This window comes from Engystomops pustulosus, chromosome 7 (assembly GCF_040894005.1).
Source record: "Engystomops pustulosus chromosome 7, aEngPut4.maternal, whole genome shotgun sequence".
Classification (NCBI taxonomy): Eukaryota; Metazoa; Chordata; class Amphibia; order Anura; family Leptodactylidae; genus Engystomops; species Engystomops pustulosus.
In genome coordinates this window covers 74,186,600-74,197,912 of record NC_092417.1, presented here as the reverse complement: position 1 = coordinate 74,197,912, position 11,313 = coordinate 74,186,600, and positions in this window count along the sequence as shown.

The following is an 11,313-nucleotide window of genomic DNA, read 5'->3' as shown; positions in this document are numbered from 1 at the left end:
TATCATTAGGCGCAGCAAAACATCTGGATTGGTAAGATAGATGAGGGAGAGCTGGTTAGTTTTGCTGCACGGCTAGTTTGGTGTTTAATCGCAAAAACGGTGCGCCTGAATGAAAAGGCGCAAAAACAACAGAAAAAATGAGTGATACATGTGGCCCTTGGTCTCTAAAAGGTTCGCCATCACTGTTATAGAGCATTGGTGAAAAAGAACACACTAGCTCAGGGGAAAAAATGTGGGAGTGTGCTTTAGGGTTATGTTTTAAAAAAATAACTATAAATATTGTGCCCCCCCATTTTCTATCCCATCTTATACTACTATGCTACATTGTAAACATAAATTTAAGATTATTATGGGCCCTGGGATGTAAAGAGATTGGGGCCTCTCCAACATTCTACAGTTTTTAAATGATCTGTTTAGTGCCTACAACAGTTACATCACAAAACGTGCTGTATAGAAACTATAACATAACTATACATATTAAAAATGAACATTACCAAAACCAACCAACTACACAGATATAGCAGCAAAACCAAGAGATGTTGTACCAGAACCAAGATTACTACATAGACAGTAAAGTGGGCAAAACTAAAAGTGGGGCCTCAAAATAAAACTATTTTATGAACAGACTGTAGCAGAATTTTATAGGAGAGACTGATGATAGGTAGATTGGTGATAGAAGATACATATGAAAGATGATAGATTTATAGATACAGTCATGGCCATAAGTTTTTTTTTTTTTTTTCATAAATATTTTATTGAAGTTTCATAGTATAACAGATATAACGTCATACAGGCAATGGCCTATTTGGCCATACATTTACATATCGCACAACAAATGAGCATTGCCAAAGTTACAGCTTTAATATAGTACACATTTTTCTTGCTAGAATTGTAGAACATTTGTTTTAATCTTACTGCTTTCCCTAATAGGTCTGTATAAAAACGGAGACCAAGGGTAGCAAGTATTGCTCATGTATTGCTTGTTCACATTGGTTGAGATCTTTGGTTTGTGACGTCTATACCTTAATAAACAATAAACGAAACCGTATAACAATAACTGAAGCCTAGAATCTTTTATTATTATCTGTCACTCCTTGAAATAAGAGCTCTTAATCCATGAGTCCCATTGTGTTTGGAAGGATCTCACTTTGTTGGACTGGATAGCTATGGCCTTTTCGTAACTGCATGTAGTGTTAATTTGTGCTAGTGTTTCCCCTATACAGGGTGAGCATAATTCTTTCCAATGTCTTGTGATGGACATTTTTGTTGAAAGTAAGATGTGAGCGGAGATAGTTCTGTCCTTAGGGGGTAAGGAATGCAGTTCTATTAGTAGTAGGGCTGCAGAGGGAGAGAATGGAACCTTGTTTATTCCTAGGGCTCTTAGGATGTTATATGTTTCGTGCCATAAGCCTTGAATAATGGGACAGGACCAAAGGATGTGTACTAAAGTCCCTCTCTGACCACAACCTCTCCAACATCCAGGTGGGGTAGATGGGTAGATCTTGCTTAGTCTAGCTGGCGTGAAATACCAACGCATGTGTGTTTTAACTATGGCTTCCACATGGGAAACGCTGCGAAATGTGTTATGTGCCAGTTTTAGTGATTGTTGCCATTGGGGGAGAGTGTAAGAGGCATTTAGGTCTTTTTCCCATGCCAACATATGAGTTAATTTTGTTGCTTCCCTTTTGTTGCCTATACAATTATAAAAGAAAGAGATCCCCTTTTTCACAGGAGTTTTACTTTCTAGCCATGTGAGAATGTGATCGCTAATCATAGGTAAATGTTTTAGTTTATTAGATAAGTAGTTGCGTATTTTAAGATATTTATAAATTTCTCCTTGTGCCAAGGCGAACCTAGAGGCTAGAGCATTAAATGGAATCAGTGTATCATTTTCTACTATGTCCGCTAATTTGTCTATTCCCTGGTTTTTCCAGCTTTCCAAGTTCAGGTTCGGGATGTTTTGTTCTAAGAGATTGATAGGGATTAGTTTTAGCGGGAGTTTGTTTGTACCTGGAGTTGTTGTAGATAACAATTTCCATGTCTGATCTGTTGTTTGCATGGTAACTAATGGAGAGGCGGGATTTTGTGTTTGCCATAGGGAATTGATTATTCTAAGGGCTAATGGGTGTCCTTTATGGCCATAAGTTTTGAGAATGACACAAATATTATACTTTCACATGATCTGTTGCCCTCTGGTTTTTATGTGTGTTTGTCAGATGTTTTTATCACCTACAGAAATACAAGTGCAATCATATTATGAGTAACAAAAGCTTTTATTGACAGTTAGAATGAGTTAATGCAGCAAGTCAATATTTGCAATGTTGACCCTTCTTCTTCAGGACCTCTGCAATTCTCCCTGGCAGCTCTCAATCACCTTCTGGACCAAATCCTGGCTGATAGCCGTCCATTCTTGTACTATCAATGCTTGCAGTTTGTCACAATTTGTTGGTTTTTGTTTTTCCACCCGTCTCTTGATGATTGCCACAAGTTCTCAATGGGGTTTAGATCTGGGGAGTTTCCAGGCCATGGACCCAAAATCTCTGTTTTGTTCCCTGAGCCATTTAGTTATCACCTTTGCTTTATGGCAAGGTGCTCCATCATGCTGGAAAAGGCATTGTTATCACCAAACTGCTCTTGGACAGTTGGGAGAAGTTGCCCTTGGAGGTCATTCTGGTACCATTCTTTATTTTTGTATGTGTTTTTAGACAAGACTGTGAGAGAGCCGATTCCCTTGGCTGAGAAGCAACCCCACACATGAATGGTTGCGGGATGCTTTACAGTTGGCATGAGACAAGACTGGTGGTATCGCTCACCTTGTCTTCTCCGAACAAGCTGTTTTCCAGATGTTCCAAACAATCGGAAAGGGGATTCATTAGAGAAAATGACTTTACCCCAGTCCTCAGCAGTCCACTCCCTGTACCTTTTGCAGAATATCAGTCTGTCCCTGATGTTTTTTCTGGAGAGAAGTGGCTTATTTGCTGCCCTCCTTGACACCAGGCCTTGCTCCAAGAGTCTCCGCCTCACAGTGCATGCAGATGCACTCACACCTGCCTGCTGCCATTCCTGAGCAAGCTCTGCACTGCTGGTAGCCCGATCCAGAAGCTGAAACACTTTTAAGAGACGTCCTGGCGCTTGCTGGTCCTTCTTGGGCGTCCTGGAGCCTTTTTGGCAACAATGGAATGTCTCCTTGAATTCCTTGATGGTGCGATAGATTGTTAACTGAGGTGCGATCTTTCAAGCTGCGATACTCTGATGATTGCACGTGTTTCTTTAGTGATAACCATGGTTAACAGAAGAGAAACAATGATGCCAAGCACCAGCCTCCTTTTAAAGTGTCCAGTGTTGTGATTCTTACTTAATCATGACAGATTGATCTCAACCCTGTCCTTATCAACACTCACACCTGTGTTACTGGAGCAATCACTGAAACTGTTAGCTGCTCCTTTTAAGGCAGGCCTGCAATGAAGTTGAAGTCTACGCCTTGAGGAGAGGTGGTTCTACCATCATTATAGACAGGGATTCTTTACTGTAATAGCAGAGAGACTACAGAGGTTGTTATGGTAGATTCTTTGGGTATGTTCAAGAGAGACCTGGATGCCTTTCTGGAGAGCAAAAATATCACAGGTTATAGGGAAAAACATTTGTTTAATCTTATAGGTTGGACTTGATGGACCTGTGTCTTTTTCCAACCTTATATACTAGGATATTATGATACAATTTAACCCACTGTATTTATAAATGTATGAATACTTAATTACTGAGGCTGAGCTCCATGAAGCAGCCTCTAACAGAGACACAAAAATGTAGCTACGATAACAAAACATACAATAAAAATATTAATTAAGTGGTGACTGATTCTTGCTAGAAGATTGGGTAGATGACTGGTAAATTACTTGACTGTAATGAGTGTTAAATATGTTGATGTGGGGGGTCAATCCAATATAAATTATTTGGTTCCCTGATTTGCAGGTCCTGTGCACAGATGTCGCAATCATTTGCTTTTGAAATCCTGAAGTTCCAGAAATAACCACTAGGGGGCAATAATGTTATACTATTCTTGCTTAATTTCCTCCTGTTTTGAAGTTTGTTTTCCACTGGTGAAGCTTTACAATCACTTTGTGATAATGCAGCTTTTATTCATGGAGTAACAAACACCTGCTGGGACACGGATAGGGAAGAAACAACCTGTTACCTGCTAGCGCTCAGTAAAGAACCAGGCAAAGAATTTGCAGTGCAGGGTTGCAAAGGGTTAAAAGATCAACATTTTATTCGGATAACAGAATTATTTCTGGGGAAGGGGATAAGTGACCATTACTCTGAGCACTAAAAATATTTATTCCTCCTATCCCTCACTAGTGAATAGCTCCTCTTAGTGTCCATATCAGGTTAATACAACTTCAATAGTATAATAAGGTTGTCCAAAAGGTTATGTCTGGAATTGTAATTTGGCTCCACTGATGTAAATTGTGCAAAGATGCAATATAACATAAAACCCTTGGACAAGTCTGGAAAAATTTAAGTAGAAGGAAGCCATGTTAATTTAATTTTGAGCAAAGTTTTTTTTACAACCTAAGGCCTCATTCAAAAACGTATGAAATCAGCTGCATGCTACCCATACCGTACAGTTTACATACAAGTAGCATACAGCCTCATTGATTTCAATGGGCAATACTGTCATCCATTAAAATTGACATATTGTTCTCAGTAGCGTGAATGAAACTTAAGAATAGTATAGTACGCCCTATAGAAGTCTAAGGTAATGGTTAATGTGTTGTTTAATGTGCGACATATAGTCTACACCGTATGCGTCCTCATATATGTGTAGTATGCAGGAAGACCAGAACCGGTCAGGCAGCCATCATTTGCCAGCCCATCATATTTTATATAAATACGGTAGAGATACAGTGACATACTTTCACATATAGATGAAAAATGTCTGATTTAAACAGATTCATACGGGACTAGAGAAATCATATGCTCGTGTAAAAGGGACCTTATCTTATACTGAATTTGTAGGATCTTTGTTCCAGTCAGTTCCATCCATTGCATATGTCTATGAACACAGAACTAGCAATGTGTGATGATGAACAAAATTGTGGCTGCAGCTCTTGATGTGAATGGAGTATAAATCAAAATGTGAAAGGAGAACAGTGAGGAGTTAGCCATGATGTATGGTAAAGGGAGAGTAGGAAATGCAGATATGGATGAGACTGGAGAGTAAGATAAGGTACAGCGGCAATATTGTGACTGCATCTTTGGATGTGATAAGGGTATAAAGTATGATGGAACCGGAATCAGAATTGTGACTGCAGCTTTGAAAATGACTGATGTGTAAGTCAGGTTCAGCAGAAGATGTATACAGATACATAGCTTATTGCGGACTATGTGTACATAGCGGAGCTCTGCTTCTAGTGGTGGAGCCCTCTGAAGATACATTAATGTCAGAGAAGACCTGGAAGAGATACATCCTCCCGTGTCCTGCGGAGACACAGAGGGGGCACTTTACATAACAGGCCAAGCTGCTAGGGGGATAAATAGCCTGAATCTGTCCTCCCTGCAGCGAATATCAGATTGTGTTGGAAGTCATTAAATGATGACATTTTTGCAGTGTTTACCAGACTGGCCAAACGCCATGTCTCTCAGCGGGGAAAGGGCGCAGAATCGCGCTGGACTCTTTTTATGCAACAGAGTCATTTACTAAGAGTAATCTTGTTGCAAACATTTCCAGGAAATGAAAAATTCTCTCCAGGAAATTGTAGAAATTAGATCACGTCTAGAGATGAGCGAACACTAAAATGCTCGGGTGCTCGTTATTCGAGACGAACTTTTCCCGATGCTCGAGTGCTCGTCTCGAATAACGAACCCCATTGAAGTCAATGGGAGACTCGAGCATTTTTCAAGGGGACCAAGGCTCTGCACAGGGAAGCTTGGCCAAACACCTGGAAACCTCAGAAAAGGATGGAAACACCACGGAAATGGACAGGAAACAGCAGGGGCAGCATGCATGGATGCCTCTGAGGCTGCTTAATCGCACCATTATGCCAAAATTATGGGCAACAGCATGGCCATGACAGAGTGACAGAATGAAGCTAGATAGCATCTAAAACATCCAATAATTGACCCTGACACTATAGGGGACGGCATGCAGAGGCAGCGGCAGCAGGCTAGAGAGTGGCATGGCGACATACCCTAATTGGACTCAGGCTTCAAACCAATGGGTGGCAGAGAGGAACCAAAGGAGGTGAGCAAGAAGCGCTCAAATAATATCGGTACATGATAAAAGTTTGCCAGTATATTTTGTGGATTACACAGCAGGATGGCGACAAAGTTAACATGGAAGCCATGAAAACAACCCAAAATTCTGCCTGACAAAGCTCGTTTGATAAGGGGACCATGTATGGAGGCAGTGAACTAGTAGTAGACTAAAGGTGCTGCAGTTAAAACTATGTTAGTTGGATCTTGGCATGGAGCTGGCGCTCTGCTGCCAGGCGAGCTTTCGCCAATCCAAGCCCCTGTCTATAGGCTACTCCCCAAACAGCACTTCTAAGAACCTTTTGTATAAGATCAAGTGTAGTAGCGTTCTTATAAGTTTAGGATATGCCGGGTGAGGGGAATGTAAACAGCTGCGCAAGAAGCGCTGAAATAATATCCGTAAATGGTAAAAGTTTGCCAGTATATTTTGTGGATAACACAGCAGGGTGGCGACAAAGTTAACAACTTTGATGTGGAATCCATGAAAACAACCCAAATTTCTGCCTGACACACCTCGTTTGATAAAGGGACGATGTATGGAGGCAGCTATATGGACGACTTTTGGAGGTAGCAATGGAGACAACGTGTGGAGGCTGCTATGGAGACAATTTAATTTGGATAGTGCCTGTATGTGGCAGTCCCAAACATTTTTCAAACCAGAGGAGCAGGTAGGTGGCCCTCCAGTAAAATGGAATAGATTGAGTGCCTGTATGTGGCAGTCCCAAAAATGTTTCAAACCAGAGGAGCAGGTAGGTGGCCCTCCAGTAAAATGGAATAGATTGAGTGCCTGTATGTGGCAGTCCCAAACATTTTTCAAACCAGAGGAGCAGGTAGGTGGCCCTCCAGTAAAATGGAATAGATTGAGTGCCTGTATGTGGCAGTCCCAAAAATTGTTCAAACCAGAGGAGCAGGTAGGTGGCCCTGCAGTAAAATGGAATAGATTGAGTGCCTGTATGTGGCAGTCCCAAAAATTGTTCAAACCAGAGGAGCAGGTAGGTGGCCCTGCAGTAAAATGGAATAGATTGAGTGCCTGTATGTGGCAGTCCCAAAAATTGTTCAAACCAGAGGAGCAGGTAGGTGGCCCTGCAGTAAAATGGAATAGATTGAGTGCCTGTATGTGGCAGTCCCAAAAATTGTTCAAACCAGAGGAGCAGGTAGGTGGCCCTCCAGTAAAATGGAATAGATTGAGTGCCTGTATGTGGCAGTCCCAAAAATTTTTTAAAACAGAGGACCGGGTAGGTGGCCCTCCAGAAAAATGGAATAGATTGAGTGCCTGTATGTGGCACTCACAAAAATTGTTTCAAACAGAGGACCGGGTAGGTGGCCCTCCAGAAAAATTAAATGCATGAAGTACTATAGCAAGAGCCAGTGGGCCCTGTCAAAAAATAGCCATTTTCCTCTGCTTTAGTGTACAAAGAGGAGGAGAAGGAGGAAAATGAGGAGGAGGAGGAGGAGTGGATCAATTATTCAGGTTGAGCTTCCTTCACCTGGTGGAGATTGGAAATTCTGAGAAATCCAGCCTTTATTCATTTTAATAAGCGTCAGCCTGTCAGCGCTGTCAGTCGACAGGCGTGTACGCTTATCGGTGATGATGCCACCAGCTGCACTGAAAACCCGCTCGGACAAGACGCTAGCGGCAGGGCAGGCAAGAACCTCCAAGGCGTACAGCGCCAGTTCGTGCCACATGTCCAGCTTTGAAACCCAGTAGTTGTAGGGAGCTGTGTGATCATTTAGGACGATGGTATGGTCAGCTACGTACTCCCTCACCATCTTTCTGTAAAGATCAGCCCTACTCTGCCGAGACTGGGGACAGGTGACAGTGTCTTGCTGGGGTGACATAAAGCTGGCAAAAGCCTTGTAAAGCGTACCCTTGCCAGTGCTGGACAAGCTGCCTGCTCGCCTACTCTCCCTCGCTACTTGTCCCGCAGAACTACGCACTCTGCCGCTAGCGCTGTCAGAAGGGAAATACTGTTTCAGCTTGTGCACCAGGGCCTGCTGGTATTCATGCATTCTCACACTCCTTTCCTCTGCAGGGATGAGAGTGGGAAGATTTTGCTTGTACCGTGGGTCCAGGAGAGTGAACACCCAGTAATCGGTGCTGCAATAAATTCTTTGAACGCGAGGGTCACGGGATAGGCAGCCTAGCATGAAATCTGCCATATGCGCCAGAGTACCAACGCGTAAGAATTCACTCCCCTCACTGGCCTGACTGTCCATTTCCTCCTCCTCCAACTCCTCCAACTCCTCTTCTTCTGCCCATACACGCTGAACAGTGAAGGTCTGAGCAATGCTCCCCTCTTGTGTCTCGCCAACATTCTCCTCCTCTTCCTCCTCATCCTCCTCCACCTCCACCTCCTCCGATATGCGCTGAGAAACAGACCTGAGGGTGCTTTGGCTATCAACAAGGGAATATTCTTCCCCTGTCTCTTGTGACGAGCGCAAAGCTTCCGACTTCATGCTGACCAGAGAGTTTTTCAACAGGCCAAGCAGCGGGATGGTGAGGCTGATGATGGCGGCATCGCCACTGACCATCTGTGTTGACTCCTCAAAGTTACTCAGCACCTGACAGATATCAGACATCCACGTCCACTCCTCATTGTAGACTTGAGGAAGCTGACTGACCTGACTACCAGTTCTGGTGGAAGTTGACATCTGGCAGTCTACAATCGCTCTGCGCTGCTGGTAAACTCTGGATAACATGGTCAGTGTTGAATTCCACCTCGTGGGCACGTCGCACAACAGTCGGTGAGCGGGCAGTTGGAGGCGGCGCTGCGCTGCCCTGAGAGTGGCAGCATCTGGGCTGGACTTCCTGAAATGCGCACAGATGCGGCGCACCTTCGTGAGCAAATCAGACAGATTGGGGTATGTCTTGAGGAAACGCTGAACTATCAGATTTAACACATGGGCCAGGCATGGCACATGTGTCAGTCTGCCGAGTTGCAGAGCCGCCACCAGGTTACGGCCGTTGTCACACACAACCATTCCCGGCTTGAGGTTCAGCGGTGCCAGCCACAGATCAGTCTGCGCCGTGATGCCCTGTAATAGCTCTTGGGCGGTGTGCCTTTTGTCGCCTAGGCTCAGCAGTTTGAGCACCGCCTGCTGTCGCTTAGCGACGGCACTGCTGCTGTGCCTAGAGCTACCGACTGATGGCGCCGTGCCCACGGATGGTAGTTCGGAGGAGGAGGTGGAGGAGGGGTGGGAGGAGGAGGAGGCATAGTAGGCCTGAAACACCTGGACCGAGGTAGGCCCCGCAATCCTCGGCGTCGGCAGTATATGAGCAGCCCCAGGGTCAGACTCGGTCCCAGCCTCCACCAAGTTAACCCAATGTGCCGTCAGCGATATATAGTGGCCCTGCCCGGCAGCACTCGTCCACGTGTCCGTGGTCAGGTGGACCTTGTCAGAAACGGCGTTGGTCAGGGCACGGATGATGTTGTCTGACACGTGCTGGTGCAGGGCTGGGACGGCACATCGGGAAAAGTAGTGGCGGCTGGGGACCGAATACCGAGGGGCGGCCGCCGCCATGAGGTTGCGAAAGGCCTCGGTCTCTACTAGCCTATAGGGCAGCATCTCCAGGCTAAGCAATCTGGAGATGTGCACATTAAGGGCTTGGGCGTGCGGGTGGGTTGCACTATATTTGCGTTTCCGCTCCAGCGTCTGGGGTATGGAGAGCTGAACACTGGTGGATGCTGTGGAGGATCGTGGAGGCGACGATGGGGTTTTTGTGGCAGGGTCCTGGGCAGGGGGCTGACTAGCAGCTCACACAGGGGAAGGAGCAGTGGTGTGCACGGCCGGAGGTGAACGGGCTTGTTGCCACTGAGTGGGGTGCTTAGCATTCATATGCCTGCGCATACTGGTGGTAGTTAAGCTAGTAGTGGTGGAACCCCTGCTGAGCCTGGTTTGGCAAATGTTGCACACCACAGTCCGTCGGTCATCCGGTGTTTCCTTAAAGAACCTCCAGACTTCTGAAGATCTAGCCCTCGCCGCAAGAGCCCTCGCCACGGGAGCTTCACTAGTTGACACATTTGGCGCTGATGCACCAGCTCTGGCCCTGCCTCTCCGTCTGGCCCCACCACTGCCTCTTCCAACCTGTTCTGGTCGAGGACTCTCCTCCGTCTCAGAAGCACTGTGTTCACCCGGCCTCTCAACCCAGCTTGGGTCTGTCACCTCATCATCCTCCGATCCCTCCGTCTGCTCCCCCCTCGGACTTCCTGCCCTGACAACAACTTCCCCACTGTCTGACAACCGTGTCTCCTCATCGTCGGACACCTCTTTACACGCTTCCACTACGTCAAGAAGGTCATCATCACCCACAGACTGTGACTGGTGGAAAACCTGGGCATCGGAAAATTGCTCAGCAGCAACCGGACAAGTGGTTTGTGACTGTGGGAAGGGTCCAGAAAACAGTTCCTCAGAGTATGCCGGTTCAAATGGCAAATTTTCCTGGGAGGGGGCAGACTGGGGGGGAGGAGGCTGAGGTGCAGGAGCTGGAGGAGTGGCGATTTCGGTGACATGGGTGGACTGCGTGGAAGACTGACTGGTGGTGGACAAATTGCTCGAAGCATTGTCAGCAATCCACGACATCACCTGTTCGCACTGTTCTGGCCTCAACAGTGCTCTACCACGAGTCCCAGTAACTTCAGACATGAACCTAGGGAGTGTAGCTCTGCGGCGTTCCCCTGCTCCCTCATCAGCAGGTGGTGTCTCACCCCGCCCAGGACCACGGCCTCTGACCCCTGCAGTAGTTGGACGCCCACGTCCCCGCCCTCGTCCTCTACCCCTAGCCCTCGGGTTAAACATTTTTAAAATGAGAGTTATAACTTTATTTTTTTTTTAACTTTTTTTTGTTTTTTTTTGTGTTTTTTGTTTTTTTTTGTGTTTTTTTTTTTTTTTTGAGTTTTTAAAACCAAACAATGCTATCCTATTGCTATGGCTATTTTCTAGCCAAGTATCAAAGCACACTACTATGCCAGATGAGATGACACTGAGTTAGTGCCTAATTGAAATCCAACCCCTACTAAATTTTCCCACTTCGGTCTTTGCTATGGATATGTGCGTCACTAA